This window comes from Lissotriton vulgaris, chromosome 2_1 (assembly GCF_964263255.1).
Source record: "Lissotriton vulgaris chromosome 2_1, aLisVul1.2, whole genome shotgun sequence".
NCBI lineage: Eukaryota > Metazoa > Chordata > Amphibia > Caudata > Salamandridae > Lissotriton > Lissotriton vulgaris.
The window spans coordinates 448,444,760-448,462,336 of NC_141687.1; positions in this window are offsets into that span (position 1 = coordinate 448,444,760).

The following is a 17,577-nucleotide window of genomic DNA, read 5'->3' on the forward strand; positions in this document are numbered from 1 at the left end:
TATAGTTGGCAGCTGAACTTTGTGTATTCCCCTACACTGTCACATACAATAGGAGCTTAGGTGTGACTAGATGAGCCCTTACTGGAAGGATAGGAGGGAAGACCTGGGTACAGCCTCACTTACACCTGAATGGGCTGTGTCGTGTCTCCTATGGCAATTGCATAACTGTGAAAAATAGAAGTACCTCAGATACCACTAATTCAGTACACTTCTGGACCTGTGGATACTTTGCTAGAAAGAAGGACTGCTGCGCTGCTGCAAGGACTGTCACTCTTCTGAACTGCTGCCCTGAAGGAACCGCTGGCCTTCTGTGTTGGCCTGTTGCCTGCTTCCCTCTTGCCTGGGTGAGAAGGACTTCATCTGCATCTTCTGATCCCAGAACCCAGAGTCACTCCAAAGGCTATTTAGCGGGCATTCCGATCTGAAACCTAAGGGACACAACAGGCTTACAAAACCCTTGCATCTGCATCTGGACTCTGCCATCACGAGCCTACCTTGCCAAATGGTGCCACACTTGCCCTGGACCCAATGGAATTGGGCTTAAGGTGCTCTGTCAGCTTCTGTCAATATCAGAACTGGAGTATCTTCTCTGCTGCATGGCGTAAACCAGAGCCAAACTGATGCAATGCTGCATGTATTGGACCAATCACAAAGACCTGCTTCACACTGCAGCTCTATGAAATATGTGCACCAGCATGACTGCACGACGCATCCTCAGCAAAAACCCTCACATCCCTTGTCAAAGGCTGCCTTGAAAACAATGCTGGGCCCCGCATAAGAGCCTCATAGCTCTTTAGAAGACAGCCATTACCCCAACTGCACAAAACATCCTCGATGCTGGACTTCACATTTCAAGCCCTGCCAATGGGATTCTCAACAATTATTCAGGCCCTCCATTGCTGCCTCGCCGTCTCTTGGAACCAAAGCATCACTTCGGCTGTGTGATGCAGCTTTGATGCAAAACCAGGCAACACTCCTCAAACCAGGACTTAAGGTAGTTTATTCACCGGGCCTAAATGGGTCTCTGAAGCTGGCCCATGCGCCATCACGGTGAGCCTAAACTTGTGACTTTGTGCCGATCACTTATGATTTTTGGCACTATTTTCACTAAAACATTTTAAATGTAATATCTCTGATTCTTGTTGGCTTTTTGTCATTTCGATCCTGTTTCATTTATTAAATTCTGCTCATATTTTCTAACTTGGTGTGAGATCCTTTGTATGTGTCTTTTCCACTGTGTTGCTGTTCAAAGTTTTGCTCAAATACTTTGGACGTTGCCTCTAAGTAAGCCTGACTGCTCTGTGCCAATCTACCAGTTTTTGAGCACAGGTTAATTTGGGGTTTGCTTGTGTCTTGCCCTGACAAAGATAGTGTTTGCTGATTGTGCAGGGCTTACACCCTAGTCAACCAATAACCCAATTTCTCACAGTTAACAAAAAAATGACAAGAGGGAACGCTATATGGACAAATTGTGTGGTACTGAAAATATGAGTAAACAAGTGCACTTTGCTCACTAAAAAGCTGATAAGGATTAAATGACACCATATCTGCACCATGCCAATGCACAGAGCAATGAGGAACAGTGAGACATTAAGTCATCCAGCAAATTGAAGAAGCTTGCTTAAATGATGAGAGGACGACACACAGATTAAAGCATAACCTTTCCTTCAAATAGGAAGACATCTGCACGCTTAAATTAGAAGCTTAAAGATGACTAATGTGTCTTACTGTTGCTGGCACAGGCTTATGCTGATAATTAGTACAGCTGTGGAAAATGTAAATATTTTAGAATACTTACAAATTTGGTTTCATATGAATAATGCACACAGAACTTGAAACCGCTAAGTATGTCTTCCTCGGTTTATTTTGAAAACATGTTTGAAGATTGGTCAATGTTGTTATATTATGCAAGGTACAATATTTTGCATTTGCCATAGAAATTCCAGTAGGGAGCACTCATAAAATGCTGCGTGTAGTTCAGGCCCAAAGGAAACAGAGAGCAAGTGCACACCCTGTTAAATATTGAAGCTGGGTTGCTCATTTAAGAACATGCCCAAAGGCCACTCTCTGTTCCTAAAGACTCCTCCGTATGCATCTGGGTATGGCAATAGAACATATCATTGTTCCATCAACTATAGATATGTAGGAGGCACAGAGGAGAGGCGAATTGACAGCGGTGTTGACCAAAGACCATGGCAAGAAGGTAGTTCCTACTGAGCCTGGTCATTATGTACAGAAAGCATAGGCATGGTGATTGAAAGCTGTGCAGTATGCTTGAGGGCGGATTTACACATGTTTGGTGCAATGGAATTGCATTAATGTCAAAGACAAAAACAGCACCACATCTGCAAGCAAATTGCGCTGTTTTTCTCTCTACAATCGCTGGCGCACATTGGCTCCATCATTTTTGTACTGGAAAACAACTTTCCAGTACTAAAGCTATGAGTTAGTGTTTTTCCCATTTTGTATGTATCACGTACAGTGCAACCAGTGGCGGGTGGTGACATTTGAAAGTGGTTGGCGTAAAAGTAAGGGAGGACTCTTAAGTTGTGAGCAAGAACTGCATATTCTTTTACTTTCACTTTGTCAATATTTTGAAAACTACATACCCCCATCACACCTATGAGCACAGAATCACAAACACAACTGGAATACATGACCACTGCTGCCCTGTGTGCTCTACAGGGAAGCCAGGGACTGAATGATCACATAACCTTTTTGACTCACTGGCAGGCATTGTGAGAATCGCACAGTGCCCTCAGCTCCAGAAGTCTCAACTGGAGCCTGTTATAAACACCTGGTCCGACTCAGTTCAAAGTACGCACTGCACAAGAGCAATGTGCTACATGGAATTTACTGAAACACCCTGGAAATGGCTAACACTATGCGAAATTAAGTAAAGGTACTCACAGATATTTTTGGCCTGGACTCTGAAGAGACCACTACCCCAATTGTTTGAAATGTTAGCGCCCACTCCCCTTCCTAAGAAGTTCGTGGCTAAATGCACACAAAACCTTCTACCTGTATGCTTATGTGAGGACAGTGTTTTAAAACACGTAGTCTGCTGTATTGTACTCCTAGACATAGCACATAGTTAAATAGAACTAACTTACCAGCCATACACCACTGCAATGTTGGTGCTACGACATGTTTAATTTCAAATACATATTTTGGACCTATATACGTATCGCTTTATTCATGCAGCGCATTGCCCGAGTGAAAGATAACACTGCAGTTGCACATCTGCTAATCCCCCACCCCACAATCTGGCGCATTAGACACATTGGTGATAACCAACACCACCCCTTTTCCTAATTTAGTTCATGGTATTGAGCAAGGTATTTGAATTTTACAGCAGTTTGACTTGGAGAGAAGTACAGCACCAAATGAGAAAATTAAGAAACCACTTATGCCTAGATGGAGAATATTGTGGACATTTCATGCGAAATAGCCATTTATTCAAATACCTGAATATTAATCTATTTTTTACAGTCTGTTGTTCTCAGGTGAAACATCAATGTAATTAGACTTGTACTTCAGAAAAACACTTTTTGAAGTGGTTTTTACTTTTGGCAAATTCTTAAAACTATGAAGCACTGACTACGTGTTTCACTAACTGCCGCACAGGGCTCATTCATTTATTGAGGCAAGCGCTGTGGCTGGAAAAAGTAAATGTTACAATATTTAACATCAAATTATATCGCTAAACAAGCGTTTTTTTTCTTATTATATTGTAACATATAATAGAATGTTACCTTGATACAGATGATAGAGCGCGCAGGTCACCCGGCTAGGATATTTTTACTAAAATACTCACCTGGGCCCATAATATTTGATATAACCGTAACATTCACCTTGGGTAACTCACGCTCTACTATCAGTATATCTTGAGATTCTCTATACTACTGATTCCTATATCTATATCCTAGCAATGTAGACACTAGTGCCCACATACATCATTGAGAATTGCATTGGCAAACGGTGCGAATCGCAATTTTCGTCCGTTTGCGAATGCAATTCTCAAATTTGGGATTCATCATGCTTTTTGCAATTTTAGGAATCGCAACCATGTTGCGATTTCTAAAATTGCGATTGCATTTAAGAAATCGCAAATTGAGATTTCTTAAATGCAATGCATGAACAATTTTAATTTGCGAATTCGCAAATAGGAAGGGGTAAATTAGCATGAAGTTGACCTTCATGCTAATTTGCGAAAACCTTAAAAAATGCACAAAAATGCATTTTCGAAAGTTTCATGTTACACACACACATGTTCTTGGGACATGTGTGTGTGAAACTTGCACTTAAAGTTACAGTTCTGGGGTGCAGGGGGGGTCCTTTGGACCCCCCTCTGCACCCTTGAAAATGCATTCACAAATTGCGATTCGCAAAATGCTAATCACAATTTGTGAATGCCTTCCCATTCATTCCTATGGGCCTCTTGGCCCATAGGAATAAATAGGAAGGGATTCCTTAATTGCGATTCGCAAATTGTGAATCGCAATTAAGGAATTGTTTGAAATCGCAAATAAAAATGTGATTTTTTGATGCATAGCAATTTGCGATTTCTTAATTGCGATTCCTTAATTTTCGCAATTAAGAAATCGCAAATTCTAACTTTGATGCATGTGGCAGTAGGAACCTAATCACCTAGGATCAGGGAGTTAAGTTGTAAGTAAGTAGTTAAAAATAACATTTATAATATGTGTAAGAATGAAATAACCACAGACTCTGAGTAGGTTCAAAACTTTATCTAATCTTCATCATCATCATATTTCATAGGCAGGCAATTAAACGCTATAAGACTATCTATAATCAAAATTTTTAAAAGCGTATAACTATGCACGAGATAGAATATGCTAAGCATTTAATAACCTTTGAATAAAAGGAAAGTAATAACAGGTAACATGCAATATTTAGATAACAATCTTTTGCAAACATTGATTAAAGGAGGGTAAAGAAAGGGAACATGCTATATCCAAAAAGTCTTTAGAGCAGTTAAAGAAACGTATTGCAATTCGAGATTAAATTTTAGCTCAAATATTAAAGAGTAGGTAAGATTGGAACATATTATTCAATTCAGCTTATCTCCTAGAGGGAGGGTAAGATGAGGAACATATACTAAAATAGAAACGATTTAGCATTAACTAAAGGTAGGTCAAAAAAGTGGAACATGCTAATAGACGAGTAATGCATGAAAATATCATTTTTAAATGGACAGGGGAAAAAAAAGGGAACATATGCAATTGCGCTTTACAATATTCGAGAATTAGAAATGCAAATATAGATAAGCAATCACCCACACAGACTTTATATTTACCTAGGATAGAGTGAAGACCAACCCTGGCCACGGGTCAGTTTGGAAAAGACGGGAAAGAACCCTCAAGGACTTAGGTGCCAGTAGGCGAGCAGGTACAGCTCATGGACAGTCATGACAGGATAACGCCAGAAATTGGATCAGGATCGGGTTCACCAAAGGGTACGACCAACACCCGCAGCTTCGGTTGCAACGCCTGCGCTACTCCCTCTCTGCAAGGAATCTGACAATAACCACGATTGGGTTCTCGAACCACCCAGCAAAGTGCTTCGCCAGCACTTTCAATTACCAGAACCCCTGAATGGGTTTCTGGAACTTCCCAACAGAGTGCTCCGCAGCTCTCTGCATCAGTCACCTATAGAGTGCGTTGGGTCAGTGACAGGTCAGCTATTCGGACAAGTCGGACAAATTCTCTAGCTAAACCTACGCTAGTTATACTGTTTTTCGGGTCAGTGTACCACCCCCCAATGTTGCAAGCGTAAGGATCCTCAATTTTGATTGGACAAAGGTTGAGGTTAAGTCATCACACCACCTAAAATTTAGACTTTCTCAGGCTTAATATTCAATCTCCGTACCCACCCCTAAAATTCCATCTTCTCATGACATATGCTTTTCGACTAACAATGGTGAATACAATAATCATGTACAATTGTAGCAAGTTTAGTACAGTTCAACTTCGTTCAGCTAGGTCGCAGGGCAGGTTCCCAGGAGCATCTTGGCTGTGGCTGCCAGCTGGCTGGGTTCCACTACTGCAGAGTTTTTTTTTTCTCCGCATCAAGACCTGCGCAGTAGGGACTTCCAACATGGAGTAATAAGCTTTTCCCAGGCCCAAAGGCTATGATACATGAAAAGCAAGAGAAAACTATTAAGAGTACAGGAATAAATGATTACACTGTATACCATGAATCACTATACTACGCCCATTACTGTAATATAAACTATAACATTATTGTTTATGCAGAACAGACAGCTTTGCGAAAGCGGCAATGCAAGCTTAAAGCATGTGAGAACTTAGAGCAGACATTTTAGCTTCATTACACATGCAAAATTATTTTCCCTCCAAGATATTGAATACGTCACGTCAAATGGTTATGACCGACGCATGCGCAATCTAAATTCCCGTGTAACAGCCACCATTTTGTAGTGCAAGAGTATTAAGATTAATAAACACATAAGCAAGTGTCTCTTGGACACCCCGTATGATGAAAAATGTGCAAAATTAGTAAGACGAACATGTTGATTATTTTATTAACATTATTTGAGGTTCATGATACAAGCAAGTCGCTTAACGTGCGAATCCTTGCTCCATCACAGATGCTATATTTCACAGACACACTAATATACAGACACACACTTTCACCTCGCATACAATCACACTCACTCATATGCAGATAATATTTCACAAGTTTTCATTTGGCTCACCCTCACCTTCAATCAATCAATCAATCAGGACACTTATAGAGCACACTACCTACCCGTGAAGGTCTCAAGGTGCTGGGGTGGAGGGAGGGGGTGCTGCTACTGATCGAAGAGCCAGGTCTTGAGTAGTCTTCTGAAGGTCTGGAGTTTGCCGTAGGTTGGTTGGGAGGGTGTTCCAGGTCTTGGCGGCGAGGTGGGAGAAGGATCTGCCTCTGGCTGTCGTTCTTCGGATGATGGGGACAGCGGCGATGGCGAGGTCAGCAGACCGAAGCTGGTGGTTGGGGTTGTAGAAGTTGAGTCATCTGTTGAGGTACGTTGGGCCGGTGTCGTGGAGGGCTTTGTGTGCGTGGATGAGGAGCTTGAAGGTTATCCTCTTGTTGATGGAGAGCCAGTGTAGGTCTCTCAGGTGGGGTGTGATATGACTGCAGCGGGGTTGTTGAGGATCAGACGTGCCAAGGTGTTCTGGATGCGTTACAGCCGTCCCAGGAGCTTGGCTGATGCTCCTTCGCAGAGGGTGTTACCGTAGTCCAGCCTGCTAGTGACGAGGGCCTGGGTGACTGTTCTTGATGTTTCAGTGGGGATCCACTTGAAAATCCTACGTAGCATCCGGAGGATGTTGAAGCAGGAGGAGGAGACGGTGTTGACCTGTTTAGTCATGGTAAGGGTGGAATCGAGGATGACCCCTAAGTAGCGTGCATGGTCTGTGGTTGTCGGAGCAGTTCCCATTGTGGTCGGCCACCAGGAGTAGTCCCAAGCTGAAGGGGTGGACCCAAGGTTGAGGACCTCTGTTTTGTCCGAGTTCAGCTTCAGTCGGCTGTTCCTCATCCAGTCGGCGGCGGCCTTCATTCCTTCGTGGAGGTTGGTTTTGGCTGTGTGGGGGTCTTTGGTGAGGGAGATGATCAGCTGGGTGTCATCAGCGTAGGAGATGATGTTGAGATCGTGTTGACGGGTGACGTGGGCGAGGGGTGCCTTGTAGATGTTGAACAGTGTCGGGCTGAGGTACAAGCCCTGGGGTACGCTGCAGATGATCTCGGAGGCCTTGGAGTGGAAGGGGGTAGGCGGGCGCTCTGAGTTCTGTCTGAGAGGAAGGATGTGGTCTAGTACCAGGTCTTCCCTCGGATTCCGGCGTCATGTAGGCGTGTGAGTAGGGTGCGGTGGCAGACCGATATTTAAGGTGGCTGACAGGTCCAGGAGGATGACGGCTGCTGTTTCCCCGTTGTCCAGCAGGGTCCTGATGCCATCTGTGGCGGCGATGAGGGCGGTTTTGGCGCTGTGGTTGCTGCAGAAACCGGACTGGGATGGGTCCAGGATATTGTTGTCTTTGAGGTAGCAGGTCAGCTGTTTGTTGACGATTTTCACTGTTACGTTCGCCAGAAAAGGGAGAAGGGAGATGGACCAAAAGTTCTTGAGGTCCTTGGGGTCCGTCTTTGGTTTCTTGAGTAAGGCGTTGAACTCCGCGTGTTTCCAGCTTTTTGGGAAGGTTGCCGTTGCCGTCCCATCTCAGCAAGGTGATCAACATCTCCTTAGATGTTGATCACCTTGCTGAGATGGGGTGCAATGGATGCGCTGACTTTGTTGAAGATGTGGTGGGGGCATTGGTCTAGCGGTGAGCCAGAGTGGATGATCTCGCTGGTGTCCTTGTTGTTGATGCTTGTCCAGGAGAGTAGATGGTTGGTGCGTGTGGTGGTGGTGGGGGCGGTGGTCGTCGGTGCGGTCGTGACGTTGAAGCTGTCGTGGATGTCGGTGATCTTGCGGTGGAAGATGGTAGCCAGAGAATCGCATAGGTCTTGCGAAGGCGGGATGTCGTTGGAGCTGGGGTTGGAGAGTTCCTTCACGATGTGGAAGAGCTCCTTACTATAGTGTGCATTGTTGTCAAGGCGGTCTTTTAATGAGGCCGTCTTGGTGGCTCTGATGAGTTCATGATGCCTGCGGGGGGCGTTCTTGTGGGCTGTGTAGCCGTCCGGTGATCGCTCGCGAAGCCAGTTCTTCTCCAGTTTCCGGCACGTTCTTTTAGAGGCCTGGAGGTCTTCGGTGAACCAGGTGGCTTTCTTGCTGGTGTGGCTGTTGGAGGGTGTCTTGAGTGGGGCGAGGGTGCTGGTGCAGTCATCAATCCATTGTCGGAGGTAGCGGGCGGCAGTGTCGGGGTCGGTGGAGCCGGTGGGTGTGTTCAGGGAGAGGGTGTTGGTGAGCTGGTCCTCAGTGACTTTGCTGCAGTATTATCGGGCAGCAGTTGGGTGTGGTGGTGCAGAGTGGGCTTCCAGAAGGTGAAGTGGATGCAGTGGGGTTCGGTGGTGTGGTTGAAGGAGATGTGGGGACTTGCGGTGAAGATGGTGTTCAGCGTGTGGCCGGCGGTGTGGATGGTTGTTGTCATGAGCTGTCTGAGTCCGAGGTTGTCGATGTTGTCGAGCAGGCCAGTGGAGTTGGTGTTGTTGTCGTTCTTGAGAAGAAAGTTCAGGTCTCCTAGGAGGATGTAGTCCGTGGAGGCGAGGGCGTGCATGCTGACAAAGTCGGCAATGGAGTTGCTGAACTGTGGCCTGGGTCCGGGGGGTGTGTAGATGAGGGTTCCTCTGAGGGTGGTGTTGGGATCGGTGTGGATCTGGAAGTGCATGTGTTCGGCGGTGCTGAGGGTGTCGTTGGTGTTAGTTGATACTCTGAGGGTGTTCCGGTGGACGATGGCAATTCTTCCTCCTGTTCCATTGGTGCAGTTCCTGCGCGTGATCATGTATCCTTCCGGGATGGCAATGGTGATGTTGGGTGTGGAGGTGGGGTTGAGCCAGGTCTCTGTCAGGAAGGCAACGGCAGAGAAGGTAGTGTTGAGGAGGTCCCAGAGTTCAATGGCGTGTTCGCGGGCGGAGCAGGTGTTGAGGAGGATGCATCTGAGGTAGTTGGGATCCATGGTGGGTTGCGGCCGCAGAGGACACAGCGGCAGGAAAAACGGAGGGGTGAGCGGGTGAGTGGGGGTTACAGAGGGCACAAGGGGTACACAAAAGGGGCAAGGTAGCAAAATTACAAAGGAAACAGCAGAGATTTACCCAGTAGAACAGAGGAGGACAGCGCGCACACAAATTAAAAATCGAGGCACATTCTGGCTAAGAGCGGCAGCAGCGGTGGGGCTCCAGGCACAAAAGGGGGCAGTGCGGCGGTGAGGGGAGCGACCTGCCTGGTGGCAGGGTCAAAGGTCCCGTTTGGAACGCTACTCTCTTCTGATTCCGGCGCTATAAGGAACTGAAACCTTGCAGCTGCACAGGAGGTTGCAATACCAGGTTTCACTCTGCTCGCTCGCCCACCCTTTTCCAACTATGTGTAGCTACGGGCACTGCAGGGCTTAAGCCTGCAACGCCCATGGCTAAATTTATCAGTGACGCCAATGTACGTCACATATAGGGGAGGCACGGAGGCATGACAGGGCCCGAAGGCCAGGGATAGAATTTCTTCAGCCCCAGACATCTCTGAAGGCTGGTGCAGACACCTTTGTGCACCTGCGCCAGCCTTCAGTGAGAGAGATCCTGTTGCTGCTGAATAGAAGGAGCGAGCTTTGCATTTTTCTTTCGTTATACCAAGAGTGAATAGTATATTATTATTCACTCTTGTCATTACAAAAACAAATGCAAAGTGAGCCTGAAAACAAATGGGGCCCAGCCCTTCCGCCCATTCACAGGAACCGCCACTGAGTGCAACACAACTCTAAATAGGTGAGTCAACACATGGTCAAACCTCCAATGTCTCTTACTTTGTCAGACTGTCGGAGGGGTATGTAAGTGGTAGAGATGGAAGAGTCGCATTCTGAATGTCCAGCCATTTGTAAATCAGGCAGGTGGACCTTTAGTTTATAATTTCATAAACTGTATCTGGAGTATCAGAATTAAAATTCCTTGAAATATTTTTTTTCTTGTGATTGCATTTTACCCTATCAGATGCCACATTTGCTTCTACTGAGAGTTTTAACTTACATATTATTTCTTTTGCAATAGAGAACATTCTCTTAATGTATTACTCCGGACATCTTTACAGATATCAGAAATTGGATATCACAACTGACTGAGCAGCTCTGCTTAATCAACCTATATTTAAGGTGCTTGGAACTTCCTCCACTTTCTAATATGTTTTATCTCCTCAGTAAGTTGAGAGCTTTGCAACAGTTTGCATATATGAGGTTCAGTGTCGCAACTGGCATCCACCTATTTAGTCCACAAGGATTTTTCACTTATGATCACCACATTTTCAGACCTTTACTTTAGGTGAGTCCCAATACATGAGTTTCACTCTCTGTACTTTCACAGTATATTGGACTGAGTATGTTTAACACCAATGTCTGCCTTTTAAAATAGCTAGGAAAAGGGGCACTTTGCTGGTTACACATGAACTGTCTGCACACTCGTATGCATGTGTGCAGTCTGCTAATGTGAGACTAACGTTGTGTGCATTCCTGTAATTTTACAATGATTGGCTGGCACCGAAGGCCACTGAAGGGATTCTGCAAGGATAGGTGCTGATATGGAATAGGCCTTATAAAAATATTGCACAAATATAGATAGATCGGTATGTTACACTGAATAACCTGGGATAAAACATGCACGCCAAGTTTTATTTTGCAGGCTCTAATAACGCATATATTCATCTTATGGGACGTCAATATTTGCCATATTTCTCTCTCTCAGCTTGTAATCAGATCGGACATTGCAAACAGTCACTCTTGATACTGGTATCTCCCAACAGACATTGTTGCTTTTTTTACAGTAGTCGTCCCCACTCCATTCCCACCCTGCAAACAGGCGTTTCACCAACTCTGACTTCAGCACTACTGTTTAATTATTAGCTGCAGTGCAAGAATGACACAGTACAAAGTCTGCATACTACTCAGATTCCAGACCTTCATTCCATCTACTGGGTCAAGTTAATAACACTGCTCCCCAGTAGAGGAAACAAAGGCCTTCCTCCACAAAGTGAGTAATTGTCAGTGACAGACTCAGTTCCTGGGAAGGAAGAGGTGGGGAGGAAAATCTGCATATTTAATTTGCTGTCACACTGCACTCAATCTGGGATAGCTGAGGCCCACTGATCAAAAGCAGAAGCCCACACACCTGAAGCAATCAGAGAGGTGCTCCCCTTTTAAGTTTTGATAGGACGGGATCTGGAACTGACGTCACTTAGGGTTAGAGCTGAGTCCCTCAGCGGATTACTTAACAGAGAAAACACGACAGGCAATATTTGATTATTCCTGAATGTTTGCAAGAGGGTTAGGAAAGGTAGAGGCATCATATGGTATCCTAGGTTTGGCCTGGAATGGCCAGCATTTACAACATTGCTCCCCTACTCAAAAATCCCTGCACAGGGAAGAGACAGAGAGCAAGATCCTGGAACAGGAAGGCAATAGCAGGGGAGTAACAACCAGCACAACTGGAAATAGAAGAAACCTGATGGCCTACAAAGATGTACTTAGGACCTTTCCTGCAGCCAACCACCAGAACTAGAAGGGCATTTGACTTAGCCCTCTCTGCAAAGCTATCTCCAACCTTTTTGCCTTCATCCCTCCTAATATTTTACTGTTTTTGCTGGCCTTTACCAATGCTAACCAGTGTTAAGGTAATTCTGCTCACTCCCTAAAACATGGTAAAATTGGCTATTTATTTGACTTATAAGTCCCTAGTAAAGTGTTGTACCACATACCCAGGGCATGTAAGTTAACAGCCACTAGTGGGCCTGCAGCACGTGTTGTGCCACCCATTTGAGTGGCCCCTTAAAACATGCCCCAGGTTTGTCATTGCAGCCTGAATGCAGTTTTAAACTGCTACCTTGACTTAGCCATAAAACCCTCTTGCCAAGCATTAAACTCCCTTTTGTTGCAAACAAGTCACCCCTAAGGTAGGCTCTAGGTAGCCCATAGGGCAGGGTGCATTGTAATTAAAAGGTTGAACATGTACTTTTAAGTTTTACATGTCCTGGTAGTGACAAACTCCTAAATTCATTGTTCACTGATGCAAGGCCTACCTGCCCATAAAATAACATTGGTTTGCCTTATTACATTTATGAGTGATAACCTTTGATTGGGAACAGGTAAGCATTTTGTGTATTGTGTCTATGAAACTGTAGTGAAGTCAGATTTGAAATTACAATTTGGAAATTGCCACTTTTAGAAAGCTGGGATATTTCTGCCCTTTTTTATTTGGTGCTTGCAGCCTGTCATAGGTCACATGACTGTGTGTAGTTGGTAGTTGGTCTTTGTGTATTGCTCCCAGATAATGAGACAAAGGAAAGCTAGGTGTTGGCAGGATCAGCAACTGTCACCTACCACCCTTTCACATCACAAAGGCTCTGCCTGAGCACTCTCATAAATGGTTTGTCAGTAGGCTTTTTGCTTCCCCAGACATGCTGGGGCCATGACTGGGAGGTAGGTAATGATCACATGTCATGGGGTTCAAGCTTCTAGAAACGTCTCCTACTTCAAAGTGGGCATAGGTATAAATATTGGACCTCATACCCCAGGTATTCGGTAGACATCTGGACCTGTTGCAGACTCAGAAGAAGAATTGGTGTGCTGCCCTGCTGCCTTGCTGCCCTCCTGCCTGAGTGAGAAGAACATGACCTGAATCTTAAACACAGGACCGCCAGTGTGACTCCAAGAGCTAGTTTGCTGGTCTCGTGATCAGAAACCTCAAGGACAGAACAGGATTCCTCCATCTATAACCCAACACCTGAACTTATTGGCTGTGAGTCCTGCCCTCCCAAGTGGTGCCACCCGATCCAGGACCTTTGGAAGTGGGCTTGAAGGTAGGATGCCAGCCAAACTGTGGTACCAGCAGAACCAATGCACCACAATGCATTATCTCCCCAAAACTTCACATCGGAGCCACTGTGTGGCGCATCAACTTACCAAACCCTGTATCACGAATGCTGAGGGGTGCTCTCCCGAAGCTACACTCTGCATGGCCACCTGCTGACTCCGAGACCTAGGAAACTCCACTGCGTGATGCAATATTGATGCAGACCTTCACATCGCAAGTTCTCTATTGACTGCATCCTCGTTGACGACGCAGGAATCCACATCACTACTCCGGCAACTTCTTCGGAACCAGACAGAGTACAACATATAATTGATGCAGGACTTCCTATTGCAGCTTCCCGGAACCGTGACTGCATGTTGAATCCTCAAGGCGGGATCTTGCGATGCTCTACAGCCAGGATTTAAGGCAATCTTGTTCATCTGACCTAACTTAGTACCTGTAGCTGGCCCTTGCTTCATCACAGTCAGTCCGAACTTGTGACTTTATCCAGATCCAGCCCGATCAAATAAACATAGTTGGTACTTTGTGTTTTTGGCACTATTCTCACTTTAATCATATTTACGGGTCTGCTGCTTAGATTTTTATTCTTTTTGTCTTAAAGTATTTATTGAATGTTTTTCCATTTTTCTAAATTAGTGTGGGATATTTCTTGTTTTGTATGCTGCACAAATACTTTACACTTTGCATCTAAATAAAGCTTGACTACTTTTTTGTCAAGCTATCAGAAGGTTAAGTACAAGTTAATTCGGGGTTTGCTTGTGTTTCACCAGGACAGAGATTGTGTTTGCTGCTTGAGTACGGTTTCACCCCCTCCACCAATATGCCTCTCCCTCCTATGCCTCTGAAATCCTATGCCTCTGAGATCCAGTTGGGGGTAGAACTGAATTCTACTGCCACCCCAAGTGCTGTGCAAGGCCTGTTTAAACTGCTCCTAGTGATCAGAACACACCACCACTAGCCATGGATTCCCCCCTACTCAAGGTATTCTTCAGTCTGAGGACCCCATCTCCCAGGTCCTGACATAATACTGCCCAGGGTACTCCTTCCCCAGAATAGATGGCAAGAAGACCCAGAGCCGGGGATTTAAGGAAATGCCTTACGGGTGTAATGCAACATGTGCCCTTGTCTGGGTTAAGACAGGAACCCCCGACTCAAGCCTTTTTGTCTTTGCTCCTCACAGTCAGGGCACTAAGTTTTATCGTGTATCAAGAGGGAGAGAGAGGACCAGATAGCTAGTCCAAATCCCCGAGTTTATATGAGGTCAATCAAAAGGAGACTAGCTAAGTAAGAGGTTTTTTTTTTAACCAAAATAATTATTTTTAGTTCAAAAGGACTCAAGTATGTTTTGTCAGGGGGTAGTGGCACCTTGTGAGTGTGCTCATGAAGCCCTCACCCACCAACCTAGTTGGTGGCATGCTTCATCATCGGGCCCACCCAGTGACACCTAGCGTGTCCGCGGTGTGCTTCGACGCCTGATTACAGCGGAGCAGGTATGTCGCTGAGTGTGCGGTGAAGAGTGTTATGAAAATTGGATTAAAACGGCTTGGCGGGGGTCCCAGTACCCGAAGGTGAATTAGACTTTAATACCTGGGCCACCGTCAGCGGTTAAAAATAAGGCTGTGGGATGTTAGAGGCGAGTTGAGACCTCCCACATCCTTGGTAGGTCAACATGTTTCAGCCAGTGCCTTATGAGTATGCTGGCTTTCTTCAGGACGGATTAAAATTATGTGTGTGAAATTAAAACTAGTGGGTGTGTAATTCAGACTATGTGTATGTGTAACCGGTTCTGCAAAGGAGGCACTACAGGTCTAAAGCAGGCTCTGCCCTGAAATTCTGGCCAACCCTAGCCACTTCACAACCATGAAGGAGAATATTGCTTAAACTAGCGTGTTTTTGAGAAGGGAATCCCCTCTCACACATAGAAAAACACTTTAGGGCGTGTACACACATAGTCTGAATTACACACCCACTAGTTTTAATTTCACACACATAATTTTAATACTACCCCCTGACAAAACATACTTGAGTCCTTTTGAACTAAAAATAATTATTTTGGTTAAAAAAAACCCTCTTACAGGGCACTAAGTTTCACAGTGGGATCACCATCAAGTGTTGCCAGCTCTGAAGATCCCCCAGAGGGCAGGGACTGCATGAGGGAAGGAAGGGATGCTGCGAACCTGGAGTTCCTTCTAGCTACCCACAATGAGTACTTAAACCCGTGTGTGCCGTGGGTGGGACCGATGCACCCAAAAGAAAAAGAGCATGTGAAGCGAGGCTGCCCACTAAAATAAACAAAGCAGCAGGGGCCTCTCATCGGCTATGCATCTTTTCCTTTCAAGGAGTGCTCCAGAATGCCACGCAAGATGTTAATTACGAATTTCTTTCTGCTTTTGCTGGTCCCACAATGGCTGGGGCACTGCCAGCAACCTATGCATATTGATTTTAAGGCTAATTTTCAAAGCAGTTTGAACTGGAGTATTTCGATCAGAAATGTGTATACCTCTAGTGGGTGGTGCTATTGTTGCAATTTTGTGGCCTGATGAATGTAAAGAAAGACGCTGACACGTTCTTGTAGATTGCAGTGCTTTATTTAAAATACTTTATTGATCTTGATGATTGATGAACGTTGCAAATGGTTATATTAACAATTCATGGATTTAAATATAGTTATCAATTTCATTGGGTTTAAAGGTGAATCCTAACATGCCGTTTCTGTTTTTTTTAATGTGGTGACTGCTTGACAAAGCCTATAGGCTTGCTATCTATATTAGTTATATTAACCCCTTGATTATGCCAGTAGGCCTGCCTTGTCTAAAATTACACCTCCTTATATTGTTAAGTTGCATTTGGTATAAGTGGGAGGCTTTGTGGGTATGGGATTCAAGACCCACTAGGAGATACATTTGATATAAAGGTGTCACCTAAGGTATTTTCATCTGCCTGACGCGTGTGTGTTTGTGTGTGTGTGTGTGTGTGCGTGCGCGTGTGTGTGTATAAATACATAAACATTTATATGTGTGTGTGTAAATTAATGCATAGTTTTTAGTAGTGTGTGCATAATATAAGTACTTTTCCTTTTCAAAAGAAAAAACACTTACTGGACAATGATTCATCGAGTATTGTGGTTCTGTGCCAGCGAATGGAGAGAGTCAAGCACTACTAAGAAGATAATCATTATTCTTACATACAGGACGTTCATCCTTAGTTTGATCTTGACATTTCTAAACAGAAGTGTCTATTCTGGGTTTGCAGGCTATATTTGCAGCCCTTCACACGATCTCTTGAAGCCTTCTGGAGACTGGGCAGTAGTGAACAGCCTCAGTTCTTCATCACCTAGTGCCGCTGAGCAGCGCACTGGTGTCCTTCCATGTTGCAATAGTGCAAGTACTAAGGAATTGCCTGTTATTTAGCGAGAGCTTATTCAGTAAGTAGCTTTTTTTCGGACAGCATGCGTAACGTCCTCTAAAGGAGAGGTTTAGCGAGAATGGAAAAAGTAAAGGAAAAGTATGAGCCAGATACACAGAGATAAACTAACATTTGAGTGTAAGTTTATGTTTCTTTGGTATTCACGAATTACAGTTTAATAGAAAGTTTCAGTTGGAGAATACCGCACACAAAAATAGAGGCTTGTGCTATCTCTGCAGTCATAAACTTACTATGAACTCGTAGTTTGTGAATACCAATGAAATGTAAGCTTACACAATAGTAAATGTTTATCTTTGTGAACCAGGGGGCATATTATCAAGGGGGGGATAGCAAATGATAAGCGGAGATAATTCTATTGCCCTATTAGCAAGCTGTCGCTAACAGCAGTAAGCGACAGCTTGTAGACGATAGCGAGCAGTTTGTGGCCCGCTTTTCATGTCAGCGATATTTATCGCTAATGACATGCAAAGTGGGCGTACCCAACCTGTTAGCGACTGAAAGCAGTCGCTAACATCGCTATCGCCTATTACCAACATAGGTGTAGCGATGGAAATATTCGCGCTAAGCGCGAATATCTCCAAAAACTAACGCCTGATCAAACCAGTTCTTAGCCATAATATCCAATGGGAGGTG